The following is a 14,853-nucleotide window of genomic DNA, read 5'->3' as shown; positions in this document are numbered from 1 at the left end:
TAGAAAGTAAACCGTTGACCAAGTCTGAGACTAAGACTGGACTTAGCCGCACCTAGACTCCTCTCTGAGCAGGAGTTCAGAAAGCAAGGGGGTCGTGTCCGAACCTCGTGACTCAGCGGTAGGGTCTCCCCCTAGGCACTCCTCAGACTCTTACCATTCACGCACCAGTGAGTTAAATGGAACATATCAGGTCGTATGAGAATGTATTGTCTCATGCCAGTTCATTTTAGAGCTCTGAAAGCTTAGGAAAGTTGGGGAGAAAGAGGTGTTATCAATTTCTGCATTGTAGGGGAGACGATTTGACTGGCTGCTGTATTTGGAAAGACAGTATTTCAGTAAATGTGTACTTAGAAAATGGTGGTCTCGGAGGCTCAACACAATCCTGCTGGAGTCTCTGTAGGTCTCAAAGTAGTTGGCTGACGCTGTAGTAATTTGTGATCCTAAACGCATTGCCCATGTGCATCCCACGTTCGCCGTGCCGTTTTGCTGTTGGCTGCGCTTGGTGAAGGAGCGGAGGGATATTTCACCCCTGAGTCTCTGACAAGATGAGAGCAGGAGCTGGTAGGAGCTTACGCGGTTTCCCTGGAGGTATTTAAAAGACATGCAGACGTGGTACTTTGGGACGTGGTTTAATGGTGGACTTGGCAGTATTAGGTTCACAGTTGGGCTCGATGATCTTAAGGGTCTTTTCCAACCTAAATGATTCTATGAGTCTATGATCTGCCTGTCCATTCTGTCCTCTCTGTAGCTACTAGGTTCCTACACCTGCAAGGTCTCAAGGCAATAACTTTATCTTTCCTTGTCCGTATACACAGTTCAAACTCCTACGGTGTCTTTCATGATCTTGCAAGAATTAGGTATGCATGTCTGGCTTTACAGATTCGGTTATGCTCTGACCATATCTTTGAGCCTGCGGCAGTGATAATTTTCATAGCCTTTTGTTTGGGTGCGTCATTCACCTTCCCTCTCTTCTTACTGGCCTTAACTTAGGTCTGGTGTTACAAAGAAGACACTTGCGTCACCTTTCTAGGCTCTTTCTGTTTATTAGCTTGACTTAGTCCTGAAGAGGCAACTTCCCCCTCTTTTGTGGTGCCATCCTCTATCAACAGCGTGTCAAAATCTAATAAGAGCACCTTTGGATTTTCTCCACTTGTGTCATGTTTCTGGAGAGCGTGCCTTCTAAAAACTTGTTAAAAACAAACAAACGATACCCTCCCCACCCCCCCAAAAAATAACCACCCAAAACCAAATTCCAAAAACAACAGCAAAAAAGCCCCTTTCTGTCTCCTTTTCATGAAGTGCGAGGCATGGAGAAATACCTGTCATTTTTCTGATGGTTTCTAATTAGCCTTTATTCAGAAACTGTTCAAGTGCAAGGCACACGTGAGCTTCTGTTGGATGTGGATTGAGGTTAGCGATGAAGCCGGCTTCAGAATTATGACAAGAATTGATACCCTCAAAGGCAGCTTCAGTGGCTGACACAACCAAAAGGGCACAGACGTTCACAATGAAACATCCTAAAGCGTGGGAGGGTCCCTAAGCAGTAATGAAGAATTCAACAGAGAACAGAGAAACATTTTGCCAAATGAACTGTCTTCTTGTTCCTTACTCTGTCAGGGTGAATGATGTGCCACGTACTTTGCTTACATCTGGAGAAGGCATCCTCCTCAGAGAGACAGACCATCCCCACTTCTTGAGAGAACTCGAGTATAACACTGCCAATGGTTTATGTTAACATCTTTATTCCGATTCCCCTGATGTAGACTCCTACATTCAAATTGGATGACCTGATGTCAGCTTCAGTTTTCTGGCAGCTGTTACAGTTCAGTAGCTGAATTTTGACTCTACCGTTCAGAGGCTTGTTAGGCATTTGAGCAGGGTTTTCTTTTGAATGTTAGTAAGACAAATTTGAGAATTAGGGACAAGAAGCTTCATTTGGAGTTTGGTTTGCCGATGCTTTTAGCCTTGCAGTACAGCTTTTGTAGCTGCTGGGTGCTCCCACTCCATCAGCATCCTTCTGCGCTTGTAGTCCCGTGGATTCTAGCATTGCTGTAAGCAGAAAGCTTCGCTCCCGTGCAGGAGTGCCTTCAGTCTACAAAAATACCACCCTGATGGCTGAAGGCTGCTTGTGATTTACTCCCGTGATCCTTCCCTTCAGAAAGAGCACTTTGTTTTCCCTAACCAGCCTCCCCAGCTCCGTGCCACCACAAGCCATGCAGGGATGCCACCTGCAAACAGGTTTCTGTTTGCCTTTGACATCAGCCACTGTGCGCCCCAGGAATAAACACAACAGTGAAAACGCATTCTTTCCCATCTCGCTCGCCGTATCAACATGGAAATGCAAAGCCCTCTTTGAAGCCAAGTCACTCCTGTTACAGACAGTTCTTGTTGCTTGGACAGGGGAAAAAATCACAGCATAGACTCATGGGATCAGAATGGTTTGGGTTGGAAGGGTCCTTGAGAGGGCATCTAGTGCACCCCCCCTGCAATGAGCAGGGACATCTTTAACTACTCATATCCTGGCTCTTTACTTTCACTTTTCATTCTTAACCATAGGCTTACTCTAACAGAATAGGTTTCTTTTTGAAGTTAGTGTCCTCTCTGCCGCTCTCTCCCCCACTCCAGGAGCGGGGCTGGGCAGACCCGGGGAGGCGGCCGTGGGGCCTGCGGGGGGCGGCTGGCTGGGGCTGGGGGTACGTTGCCCGCGCAGGGTCAGGCAGCAGGAAGGCGCGGCCCGGGCCGTGCTGGGAGCTGGAGCCCTGGGGCAGGGGCTGCCGGGCGGCCACGTCGGCTCCCAGGGCACGTTGGCGGGAGCTGCCATTCCCCACACTCCGCTTCCTGACAGCCACGCGGCGGTGAGGAGGCGCAGTCTCTGCCCCAGCTGCGGCCCCGCTGAGGTGAGGGCTGGGGCTGCCCGGGGGGGGTGGCCTTCTCTGGGGCCGGTGGAGGGCTCTTGGGCCCAGTCCAACCGCGGGACTCCTCCCTTTGCCCTGCAGCTGTGTGAGGATTGCGCTAGCCCATTCAGGACCCCTCCTGAGGCCTTCCTTAAGACCCCAGACACCTCTGAGGACCTCTAGCACCCTAAGAAACCCCATGAGCCTGGGGCCTGGCCCCCGAGACTCTACAGTACCGCTTCAGTCCCCTCAGCACTCCTCCATAGGTGTTTGTTATGGCCAGGGCCTCCTATTGCTCGTCCAGCCTTCTTAGGAGCCCTCTGGTCCCCTGAGGACCCCTTTCTTTCTGAGGCCTTCATGGTGACCAAGGACCGCTCTTTCTCCTCTAGCCCCTCCAGGACCCCTGCAGTTGCCCTCTCGCCCCCTTAGCACCTCTGTGCTCTGCTTGGAAACCCTCCGGAGTCCATTGCGGTGCAGGGAAGTGGCGATGCAGCAACAGCAGATGCTGGGGCCTCGCTGGGATGGCTGGAGACCTGCAGGGAGGCTGGAGCTGACCACCCTTGAAAGGGGGGAGGGGCTTTTAGGATGCAAAACCAAAAGTTAACTGTTCTGTTGTTGAACGCTTATCTGGCTGCTGTGTAAAATGATTAGCAAGGAGGCCCGGAATCCCCCAGTGAAGGACAAGGTCTTGATAAGGACAGAAACTTGTCTCAAGAACCAGCTAAAACCGACTTTGCAGTTTGGACAAGAGACAAGAGTAACTGAGTCTGCATCAAAACAAGGGGTTACTAGCGGTGACGAGGAATCGTCAGCCTTCATCCCCAAGACCCCTAGCGACCACCAGTAGGAGGCACTGCGCAAGCGCCGTTGGGAAAGATTTATGGAAATAACTCTTTCAGGCTAATTTTAATGCAAAGCGGGGAAAGGTCATGCATATCTATAGGCGTGTTGGGAAATCTTATGTGTATGTAATGCTTTACTGTATCAATCCAAGACAAACTATCACGCGGGCGCGCACAGCTTTGGTGGGACTATCCCCTGTGCTGCACAGCACTGAATAAACATACCTACTTGACAATCTTATAGACTGTGGAGTCTGTTTTCCGCACGTCACCCTTCCTGTGCCCTACCCTCGCTGCGTGTCAGTTACGCACGTGAAGGGCACCAGGGGTTTGGGGTTTGTTGCTCCAGCTTTATTGAAACAAAGCCATTTTCCTGAGGAAGGTTGCGTCTCTGCCTGGCTTAGCAGCACCAGCAGCAGAGCGCTAGCAGGGTGCATCCTGCTCTCGGCTGCGCCCTTGGAGCGCTCAGGATGAAGATGGTTTGAGTTGCCAGGGAACAGATGGAGAGTTTGCTGTCTTCCTTCAAGGACTGAAGGGCTGTGACAGAAACAGAGCCGAGATGAAGGGCTGTGTCTGCAGAGACTTTCAGGCATGCCCTCCAGACCATGGCAGCCCCACCCGCCGCTTTCCCTGGCCAGGAGAAAGTTGCCGCTGCTGCACAGGAATGGCCCAAAAGCCCCTGCCACGCTCCCCTGGCCCTGAAGTGTTTCCCTGGAGCGGGTCAAGGCATGGCAGCACCCTGCCCAGGCTCTGTCCCCTGCCCCTCCAGCCCCGGCCAACACAGCACTGCCCCTACTCACCGCTGCACATCTCGGCCAGCTTATTGCTTCGGTCCCTCAGGTGCCGCGCGGCAAGCCCTAGACACAGAGCTTTGTCAGTCCCCCCTGCTCCCCAGTACGCTCCCAGCAGCACAGCCCCCCGCCCTGCCGGCTGGGCCGCACGCCCTCCTCCCCCTCATCAGGGCTGAGTCCGGGGAAGAGCAGCAGCTCAGCGGGGTTGGACTGAGCAAGGTGGCCACCAAGGCCACCTGCGTGGGCAGGGCTGGGAGAGGGAGGCCAAGGCCCTGCGCGGGGCAGCTGGGGCTCGGGCAGCCGCAGGGCTGTTCCTTGGCACCAGTGCAGCGGCGGGGACTGGGGCCAGGCTGCCCAAAGAGGGACTGTGGGGGCTGTGGCTCACCGATGAATCTCACGGCTGCCTCGCGCAAGGGGGCCTGAGCATTCTTCAGGTATGGCAGGCTCTGATGACAGTATTCTTCGGCCTTGCTCCTGTCCTGCTCCAGCTGGAGAGAGCAGAAGAGTATGGGCATGCCACAGTCCCTCCCCAGTGGGCTGGAGCCGTCCCTCCTGCTAGCACCTCCCTGCTCCCCCTCCCCCCACCCCGGCAATTCCTGTCTCCCAGCCAGGAGCCCTGTGGGACGGAGGCTGAGAGAGAGCCACAGGCAGAGGGGTCCCAGCGGCGCTGCGACCCTTCCCTCCTGCAGGGCACGGGGAGGGGGAAGGGGCGTGGAGAAGAGCCCTTGGGCGCTCTGTTCTTGAGGACAGGGAAGAAGGCTGCGGCTCACAGCTGTGGGCTCTGGGCTGCAGCAGGGCAGGTGAGGCACATGTGCAGAGCCCGCAGCCCAGACACGGCGGGCAGCCCTCATCCGGCCTGGGCCCTGGGGCTCAGGGCTTGTCCTCACCAAACACTCTCCAATCCTCCATGTCTGCTCTGTCTGCATCAGGTGTTTGAGCCATTTCCACTTGAGGAGTTCTGCTCCAGCAAGGAGGGCTTCCCTGGAGGCCTGCAGAAAAGCAGAAGCTGGGAGATGGCACTACGGCCTGGGGAAGGAGAGCTGGCATCCCCTTTCCTTGTGGCTTTGTTCCTGGGGTGATCCTGGCCTTGGGAAGCTGGGACATGCTCTGTCCCAAACTCTTGGCACAGTCTCTTGGTCTCTTGGGCACAGTGCTGTGGGAGAGGGACTGAGGCTCAAAGCCCTGGCCTTCCACACCTGCAGGGGCAGCAGGGAAGACCATAGGGATGCACGTATTCATGCCTTGGGCCATGGGCTGCTGCTGAGCCCTGCTGGAGCAAGCAAGGCTCCATGCCTTGGAAATGTCCGCGCCAGCTTCTCTGCCCCTGCTTGCACTGGGTGTGCAGGGACCCTCCCTATGGGCTGTGCTGGAGGAGGGCTGAGCGGTGGGAGCGTGGGTGGGAGGGGATCCCACCTCCCCTTCCAGCTCTGCAGCAAGAGGCACTGGGGGACGAGGAAGATAGTGGTGGGACCAGTGCAGGGACAGATGGGAGCTCTGCCCTGCCTGCAGTGCCTCAGGCAGCTGGACCCCTAGGTGACACACGCTCCCCAGAGTCCAACTGCCAGCAACTCTTGCCCCTGCGCCCAAGGGCTCATCACACCCTTCCCTGTGTCATGGGCCAGCTTTGAAATCTCTACCCTGGCCACGGTGTCTGCCTCATCATGCGTGTGAAAGAAGAGCAGGAGCAGGCATCCTTGCACTTCCTTCTTCATCCTCCGCTTGCCATTCCCCACCACAGTCTGCACCACGTCTCTGAAGAGGCTGATGGAGAGCTCTCTCATCTGGCTGGACTCCTGTTAGGGAGTAGGAGAGGGGGACTTGAGAAAGAGCCACTCCCAGCTTCCTGTGAGCATTAGCCCAAGGGCATGAGCATGGCAGGTGTGATGGGAGATGCTCTGGGGTCAGGCTCTGCACACAAGAGCTATAGGAATCTCTGGTCCTGCCTGGCGGCGCAGCTGGGGAGCCCTCGGGGCTCTGAGAGCAGCTCTTGGCCTGCAGGTGCTTTGCACAGGGGCCGGGCTGGGCCCTAGCACAGAGCGCTCGGGCCGCCCGGCGGCACCAAGCTCTCAGGGGAAGCTGTGCTGGGCTGCAATGCCCAGAAGCCATCCCACGAGAGCCCAGGGGAGCGAGGAGGGCAGAAGGCTCTGCCCGCGGGGCTGCCCGCAGGTCTGGGCTGAAGGGCAGCTCTCATTGCCCAGTGCCCCTCTGCGGGGCTCAGTCTCCCACATCAGCCTTACATTGTCAAAGAGGGGTGGGAGCTTCTCCGCCAGCTCCAGAGCGAAGGTGCTGGCCTGCCTCCTCTTCAGGTGAGGCATCATGTTTCTGAAGACCAGCAGGGCCTTCATCTTGATTTCCGTGTTGCCATCACTGAGCATCTTCATGAGGTGTGGCATGAGGGCCTGCATTTTTCTTGCCTGTATGAAAGACAGAGTGCCCTTTTTGTGAAACGGTCAAAGAGCACCCTGGCAAAAACGCTCTGGTCACTGAGCAGCAGCCTCCTGCCCGGCTTGCAGGCAGGTGGTGGCACAGGCATCTCTGCGGCAGCCCCCTGGTACGCTGGCACGCTGACCCCCGGGGACGTGGGAGAGCAGGGGTAGGGCAGGAAAGCAAAGACTCCTTGTTCCCTGCTGAGCCCCCCCTTTTTGCACAGGCCCGCAGGGGCAGATGGCTCAGTAGCCCTGCGTGCCTGGAAAGCTCCCCAGGCAGCCACCAGGCCCCACTGTGGCAGGGAGGGCATTTGGAGCACTCACCCCACCGCCTGACTCCCAGGCAAGGCCAAGCCACCACTCTACCCAGCGCCCCAGCCCCCGGCTGCCAGCACGGCTCCCCTCGATGACGTCCTGCTCACCATGTCAGGTCCTTGTGACAGCATGATGAGGCCTCCGAGAAACAGGGAGACCGTCACCAGGCTTGGGTGCCTCTGATAGGTCTCGTCATGGGACTGGTCACCAAAATCCTCTGACTGAAACTCGCTGGAGGCCTTTGGCTGAAGGAAACACAGCAGTGAGATACTGGCAGAATCTGCAGGGCTCGCTGGAGGGGATCAAGGCCTTCTCTGGTAACTCACAAGCAGGGTGGAGCTGTAGGCATCCTCTGTGGCCGAGGTGGACAGGCTGTGTAATGTCATGCTCCGGAGATTGCTGAGGAGCTCCTTTAAGATGGTCTCCAAAGCCTGGGGGATGGAATGCATCACCTCCCACAGGGCCATGCCCGTGCTGCAAGCGAGAGCGCTGGGTGAGCAGGGCTGCCGCCGCCTCAGCAGCGTGGCCTGGGAGGGGCCCGGCCCGCAGGAGGCAGAGCCTGCCCCTTGCTTGGGATGCCCCGGGCAGCAGGAGAGGGCTGAGGGGGTGCTCCCCGCGGGGCTGGGAGGAGCGTGGTGGCAGGGCTCGGGGCTGCCTGGGCCAGCTTTGGCTGCTGCAGGCCTGGCGGAGCCAGCAGGGCTGGAAAGCGTGCTGGGGTGGAGGGCCCTGCTCCTCGGGGGTGTCCCTGCAGCATTCCTTGGGTCTGGCAGCCAGAGGGGCTCCGTGTCCCTCCCCCCTCAGGGAACCAGCCCTCATGGCTGTTGGGGCCGGTACCTGTGTCCTGGTGGAGAGAATGTCACCAGGCTGATGGCCACTTGTGCGGGGTAGCGGTTGGTCAGCAGGAGAAGCAGTGACTTCATGCTCTGCTGCTCTGACTCCCGGTTGATGCCTTCCAGGTTTTCCTGGAGGCACTTCATGATCTTTGGCACCTGGAGGGGACACAGGGGAGGATGGTGCTGCCACTGGAGCACAGCCAGTTCCTCAGCTGCCCTTCCCATCCCTCCCTGCTGGCTTAAGGTGGCTTCAGGTGCTGGAGACACCTACACCTGGGTTTGGGAGGGAGGGATGGAGGGAGGAGCAAGGCCTGACAGGGCTGAAGGGCAGGGCAATCTAGCCATGGGCCACCTACATCTGCCAGCCAGAAGTCAGGGTTTCTCATGATGACATTCAGTATGTTTCTTGCCTCCCCCTTGTCAAAGATGCTGGAGTCTCTCATCGCCTCGATGGCCACAAGGACAATATCTGTCCTTTCAGAAGGTAGGAGGTATTTTGCAAAGGTCTGTGGGAGGAAGGAAGGGAGGGAAGCCGTGTCACACCGAGTGCCCTGGGGGTGCTGCTTCGCGGGGCAGTGCGAGCAGCCCTGGCCAGAGATGCCCGGCAGTGGTGGTGGCAGCGCCTGCAGGAGAGCTGGCAGCAGGGGTTGCAGTCACTGCACGGGGGAGGATGAGAAGAGAGGGTCCTCAGGGTGAGGGAGGAGGGCTGGGCTCATGGGCAGAGTGTGCTGTCCCTACAGAGAAGCGGGGCTCGCTGGTGGCCAGGAGGGCTGGAGCTGCTGCTGGGACGCTGGAGAGCAGCCCTCGCATCGTCCCTGCATGGGGACAGCAGGAACCCTCTCACCAGGGAGGGTGAGGCCGCACCAGCCCCACTGATTCTGGATGCCTTTTGCTTACACAAGTCCCCTGCTGATGCCACGGGCAAGGGTCCCGGCAAGGGGGGAGCTCATTACCATGGTAAATTCTTCAGCCGATCGAGGTGAGAAAGGTATCTTAGTTCCCCTGAGGAGCTGTTGTGCTTCATCCTTGAGCATTGCCCTGCCTAAGCAGCGGGGGAAACACGAAAGGGTCAATAAGACACAATAGCTTTGCCAGCAAGCTTAACCAAACGGCCCTGAGATCTGCTTGTGAGATGGCAGGACACAAGCAGTCCGGGAGGTTTGTGGAGGGCATCAGGAATAGCTTCTTGCTGCAAGCACTGGAGGGACCATCCAGGGTGATGCACAGATGGATCTGCTCTTCACTAACTGGGAAGACATGGCAGTGGTAGCTTTGGCTGTGGGCTCCACAAAAGAGCGCGGTTCAAGGTTCTGAAAGGAGGGTGGAAGGAGAGCAGCAGAGAACAGATCCTGGACTTCAGGAGAGCATTCAGCTTCTGCAGCAAAATGACAGCATGGGTGCTATGGGAAGCAGCTGTGAGGGGCAAAGGAGGTCAGGGAGAGAAGTAGACCTATCAGGAGATGTGTGTTTGCGGAGCGATGAAGCCCACCACAACTTCTCTTACCTTCTTGCTTCTTGATGAACTGAAGGAGGCAATAAAGAACACCGAAAGCTGTCTCTTGCTTGGAATATTGGAAAAGCAAGACACGTCCCAGCAGCTGTCCCAGGATTGGGATCTGGATGTCTCCATAGTTGTCAGGGGCGTACATGCCTCTTCCAAAGCGGCTCCAGCCCTGGGCGAGGGAGGCAGACCAGCAGAAGGGTAGAGGGCAGGCAGCAGGCGCCAAAGCCCTGAACCCAAGAGTGCGTCCAGGGCTGGATCCCTGGTGCGTCAGGGCTTTGCAGGGCCGTGCCGGCCGTGGCTCCCAGAGCAGCTGTGTGGGCAGCAGCCCCGCGCGGGGAGAGCTGCAGGCTGCTCTGGTGCACAGGGAGGGGGACATGGCCTGGCTGGAGGGTGCCTGGCTCCTTACCTTCAGTGTGTGATGTTTGGCCAGCACACCGCTCAGCACCTTAATCCTCCCCAGGGCTCTCTCCCGCACAACTGCTCTCTCAGACGTGGTGTAGTTGAGCAGCACCTGGGAAGAGAGAAGCTGCTGGTGTGCCCTGGGAGCAGACACCTGCTCCAGCAGAAGCAGCACTGCTGACCTCCGGGGCAGGACTCTGCCCTCGTGCAGTCCATTGAGGCTTCCTGTGATGTCGAGCAAAGCCTGCAGTGGGGTTCCTGCCCTAGGAGTCTCGCAGGCTTGCAGGCTTGGGACAAACACCGCTGGCCAACCTTGTGGCCAGGCAGGAGGGCAAATGCCACCCTCTGCCGCCACTGTGCTCTGGAAGAGCCTGGTGGACAGCCCCTGGTTACCCTGGGGAGGTGGGCAGCCTCCCTGCAGCGTGCTGTCTCTGCATGGCACTGGGGTGGGGGCCATGCACTCAAGAGTGGACAGTCCCTTCCCCCCAGCGGGAGGAACAGCCCCTGTGAAGCCCCTTCTTTGCACATGCCAGACCTGAAAGATGTTCTGCAGCTCCTCACTGACTCGGGAGGCAGCAAAGCTGAGCACCACCCTCTCTAGCATCTTGTCCATGGCTCTCAGGGTCTGCAATGAGGACAAAGAGTTGTGGCAGCGTTTCCTGCTGTCCCCCTCACCCCCAGGAGCTTGGTCTGAACTCCTGGAGTCAAGGGAGGACTCCCGTGCTGCCTCGTGGTTCCCAGGAGAGACCCCAGGGGCAGACAATGTGCTGCGGGCAGAGCAGCCTGCGCCACTGGATGTGGCCAGGCCCACGGGAAGGGCGCGAAGGGATAAAGGTGGGAGAGCAAAGCTGAGATGCTTCACTGCCTTGGAACTCTGGACATAGCGCAGCACAGGGTGGCCCGGGAGCAGCCCAGAGGGACTGGGGGCTCCTGTAGCTCACCCAGCACTTACCAGAAGATAGTAGTAAAGGTCGTGGAGGGTGCTCCTTTCCTCTTTTGGAGGAAGCAGGAAGACACTTGAAAAGCAGGCTTCTAGAAGGCTTTTCTCTTTGCCTTCCAGCACAGTCTGTACTGAGCTGCAGAGAGAGAGCGCAGGGCCCATCAGAGACTGGTGCTGGGAGCAGAGCCTTGCGGCCTCATGCAGGTGGACATGGACCTCTGGGGCAGAGGTCCCCAGGAGGGATGGGCAGGTACCTCAACTCGGCGATGGCACGCATGGCTTGCAGCTGCACTTCTGTTTGCAGTTGGTCCCTGGGCTCCTCTTGCAGCAGGTCCTGCAGAGCAGAAGCAGGATGGGACCTGGCAGCTGCCAGCACCCAGTGCCACCAGACCCTCGCCCTGCCCAAGACCCTCTTCTCACAGGGAGCCCAGGGAGCCATTGCCGGGCAGACTTGCCCCCTTCCCCAGAGCTGCCAGGTGTCCCCTCACCTTGATATTCTCTACCAGCTCGTAGCTGTGGCAGAAGACATCCAGTCCCTCTGACAAGCCACGGCATCTGGCAGTTCTGCACAGGATGCAGATGCTCTCAAGAAACTTCAGCTTCTGGCCCTTCTCCTGGTAGCCGGGGGAACAGAGAGACAGACAGGGAGCGTGAGAGGGGGACACCAAGCCAGCGGGACTGGACCACTGCGGGTGCAGTGCCGTGCGGGCAACCTGGGAGCAGCACCTCTGCTCAGCCAGCACGCCTCCGGCAGCCCGGCAGCAGAGCCCCTGTCAGCAGACGCCGGCACAGCCGCGTTCAAAATGGTGACAGGTACCTTTTTTGTGCTGCTGACAAACGCCTGGATGAAGTCCACGGTTTCCTTTTTGTCTTGGTACAGAGGTAACCGTGAGGCATCTAATAGAGGAGGAGAGCAGGGAAGGCTGTAGGGGGGGTCCGGTGGCAGGAGAGAGCAGAAGAAGGAGCTCTGTCCTCTGTCCAGCCCTGTGCCTGCTCCCCTGGCGCGTTCGTCCCATGCACGGCAGGGCTGGAGGGTGCCCGGCAGACGGGCTGCCATGCTGGAGCACAGCACAGTGGACAAAGCCCCCAGTGCGTGGGCTGAGGAACTTGCTTGCAGATGGGTGGGAAAGGTCCCCGTCCCACAGCATCGCTGCCTCCTGCCAGCCCAGCTGCCCCTCGCTGCCTGTGCCCCGGAGCAGGAGCTGGGTCCCCTCTGCTCTCTCCCTCCTTGGGGGAGGCTGTGCCGGGGCCAGCTCCCAGCCCTGAGCATGCCCTGCATTCAGGCAGCATCATGGCCACCACCCATGTGCACCCCGCTGCCAGCGTGCCAGGGAAACGTGAGCCTGGCGTCGAGCAGGGTGCGCTGGCTGGCCCCAGCCGTGCCCAGACCAACAGGACCCCCCACTCACCAATCTGCAGTGGCTGCACCGTGCACACCTCGTAGGGTTCCGGTGGAGAGCTCCTCTCCTGGGGAGCCCTGTCCTGCCAGGCCACCCTGGGGCGGCTGGGGGGTCTCTCTGCCATCCTGCGGGACGGAGGAAAGGGGTAGGAGTGGGGAAGGGGGAGGCTTTGGCAAAATGCCTTGGTGCCACGGGGCTGCCGGGGGTGGCAGGGAAAGATGTGGGCTGCGCTCGGGGGCTCCTCGCCGTCTCCGTGCTCCTGCCCTGTCCCGTCACTGTCCTGCTGGACACTGCGGGCTGGGGGCCGCAGCCGCATTTATCACATGCAGCGCAGTGGGGTGTCACAAAGGGCCCCACTGTGACCCGCCACCTGGGCGGGGAGGGGGGGGCAGGGCGTCCCCTGGGGAGGCACGGGACCGGCTCATCCCTGGGCACGGGGGTGCTCTCATGGTGCCTCCAGGCCCCACTTTGCCCTCATGTCTGCGTGGGACCTCGCTGTCACCCTCCGGTGTGTGCCCATGTTCAGACACCCCGGCACGCCCCCAGGACTTCCCTGTCCTTTTGGCACACTGCAGAGCGCTGCCCCTGCCCCTCCATGACATTAAATGTGTAAGATTCACCCAAGCTTTACAGAAAGTCACCTCAACTCTTGTCTACCTCCCAGCAAAGAGGAAGACCTCGTGCAGAAAAGAGGAAAAAGGAAATGAAACGTCTTCCACCCAGATTGCCCTGTTAGGATTTGGAAGCTCCCAGAAATGAAGATTCCGGTCTCCCTGGTTTTCTTCTTCGTCTATTTTGTGACCGTGATGGAGAAGACCTTCTTACACTTACAGCCTTTCCCCCACTCTGAAAATCTCTTCCAGCACCGGCCCACTCGGGACTCCCTGGGAGCCCTTCCTTGCACCACAGACCCCTCCGCGGGACCTTGAGCTGCCCCCAGGGGATGGCTGTGTGGTATCGCCGGGGCACAGGAGCCCTGGGCTGGTGCGGCAGGGCTGGTATAGTGCTCTGTATGGTGCTGTGCTTTGGACTTGGTATGAATATAATGCTGATAACACACCGATGTTTTGGTTGTTGCTGGGTAGTGCTTGTACTAGTCAAGGGCTTGTCTAGCTTCCCATGCTCTGCCGGGTGCACAAGCGGCCGGGAGGGGAGGGGGCACAGCCAAGGGAGCGGATTCAAAGTGGTGACCAAAGGGACATTCCGTATCATGTGACGTCATGCCCAGTATATTAACTGGGAGGGGCTGGCCAGGGGAGGGAAGCAGGAATCACGGCTCGGGGACGGGCAGTGTCCGTTGGCGGGTGGTGAGCGGTTGTATCGTTTGTGTTTCTGTTTTTTTCCCTTTTTCCCTTTTCCTCTCTGTTATATTATCATTATTATTGTTATTATCATAATAATTCTTCTTATTGTAATTATTTTATTGTAATTGTTAAACTGTTCTTACCTCAACCCACAAGCTTTGTTATTTGCTCTTGCTCTTCCGATTCTCTCCCGCGTCCCACAGGGTGGGGGCAGTGAGCGAGCGGCTGCGTGTTTAGTTGCCGACTGAGGCTGAACCATGACAGCAGGACAGGCTGCAGGCTCAGGGCTCTTGCAAGGCTAAAAGGCCCAGCGAAACCAAGGTCTTCGCCCCTTGGCTATCAACCAAAGTCTTTGTCCCCTTGGCTATGGCAGTTGCCTCTGCCACCAAGGCTCAGGAGGAGAATCTGCACTGTGAGGTTTTCAGGCTCTACTTTCCCAAGGGCTCTGGTCAGGGCTTGGCCTTTCTGCTTCATGAAACTAGCTAAAGGGTTTTCTCCCCATCAGGGACGCCTGCATTTTGCATTTTTCAAACCATAACCACAGCCTCCAATTGCTTTCTCTAACGAGTCCATGGGGAGGCTTTGTCGGTAACAGCCCTTAGTGGGGCCCATTAATGCTTCAAGGTACTTTGGGTTTTGCTTCTGACTTTGACTTCCTGAGAGGTTTGTTCAGTGTCCCGACAGTATCTGAGGTTCATGGACTCAGCCCCAATACACCGGGGGGCTCCTTAAAATACTGATGAGCCATGTCTCATCCTATAACTTTTTGCAAATCCTCAAGACTTAGGCAGCTAATGGAGAGGTTTTGTAGGGGAAGAAGATTACAAAGAGCATCTAATACAAATTATTTTAAAAGGTATATTTACGACTTTTCAGTTTAGAAATGTATATTCCGTTGATATTGATCCAGAGTGTTTCTTCAAGGGGCTTGGACAGTTAGGAAAAGCAGGCCCTTAAGGTCCAACACTGTACGGACAACCTTGCTCCTCACCTCCCCAGCGCCAGCATTTCTCTCATCAGCTACCTGTGACTTGCGTCGCTTTTCCGTACATCACGTTTCTCCTCTGAAGTTTGCAGCTGTATGCCACAGCTCCTTTGCACCAACTCCCAACCCGTCTTCCTTAGAGAACTGGCTGTATGCAGGCACAGCATCCAGTAAAACATCGTAAAGTTTCATAAACAAGAAAAAACACTCTGCGACCATA

Source organism: Phalacrocorax carbo, unplaced genomic scaffold, assembly GCF_963921805.1.
Source record: "Phalacrocorax carbo unplaced genomic scaffold, bPhaCar2.1 SCAFFOLD_36, whole genome shotgun sequence".
NCBI classification, from domain to species: Eukaryota; Metazoa; Chordata; class Aves; order Suliformes; family Phalacrocoracidae; genus Phalacrocorax; species Phalacrocorax carbo.
The sequence above is the reverse complement of the archived record's forward strand: the minus strand, read 5'-3'. Positions refer to the sequence as shown.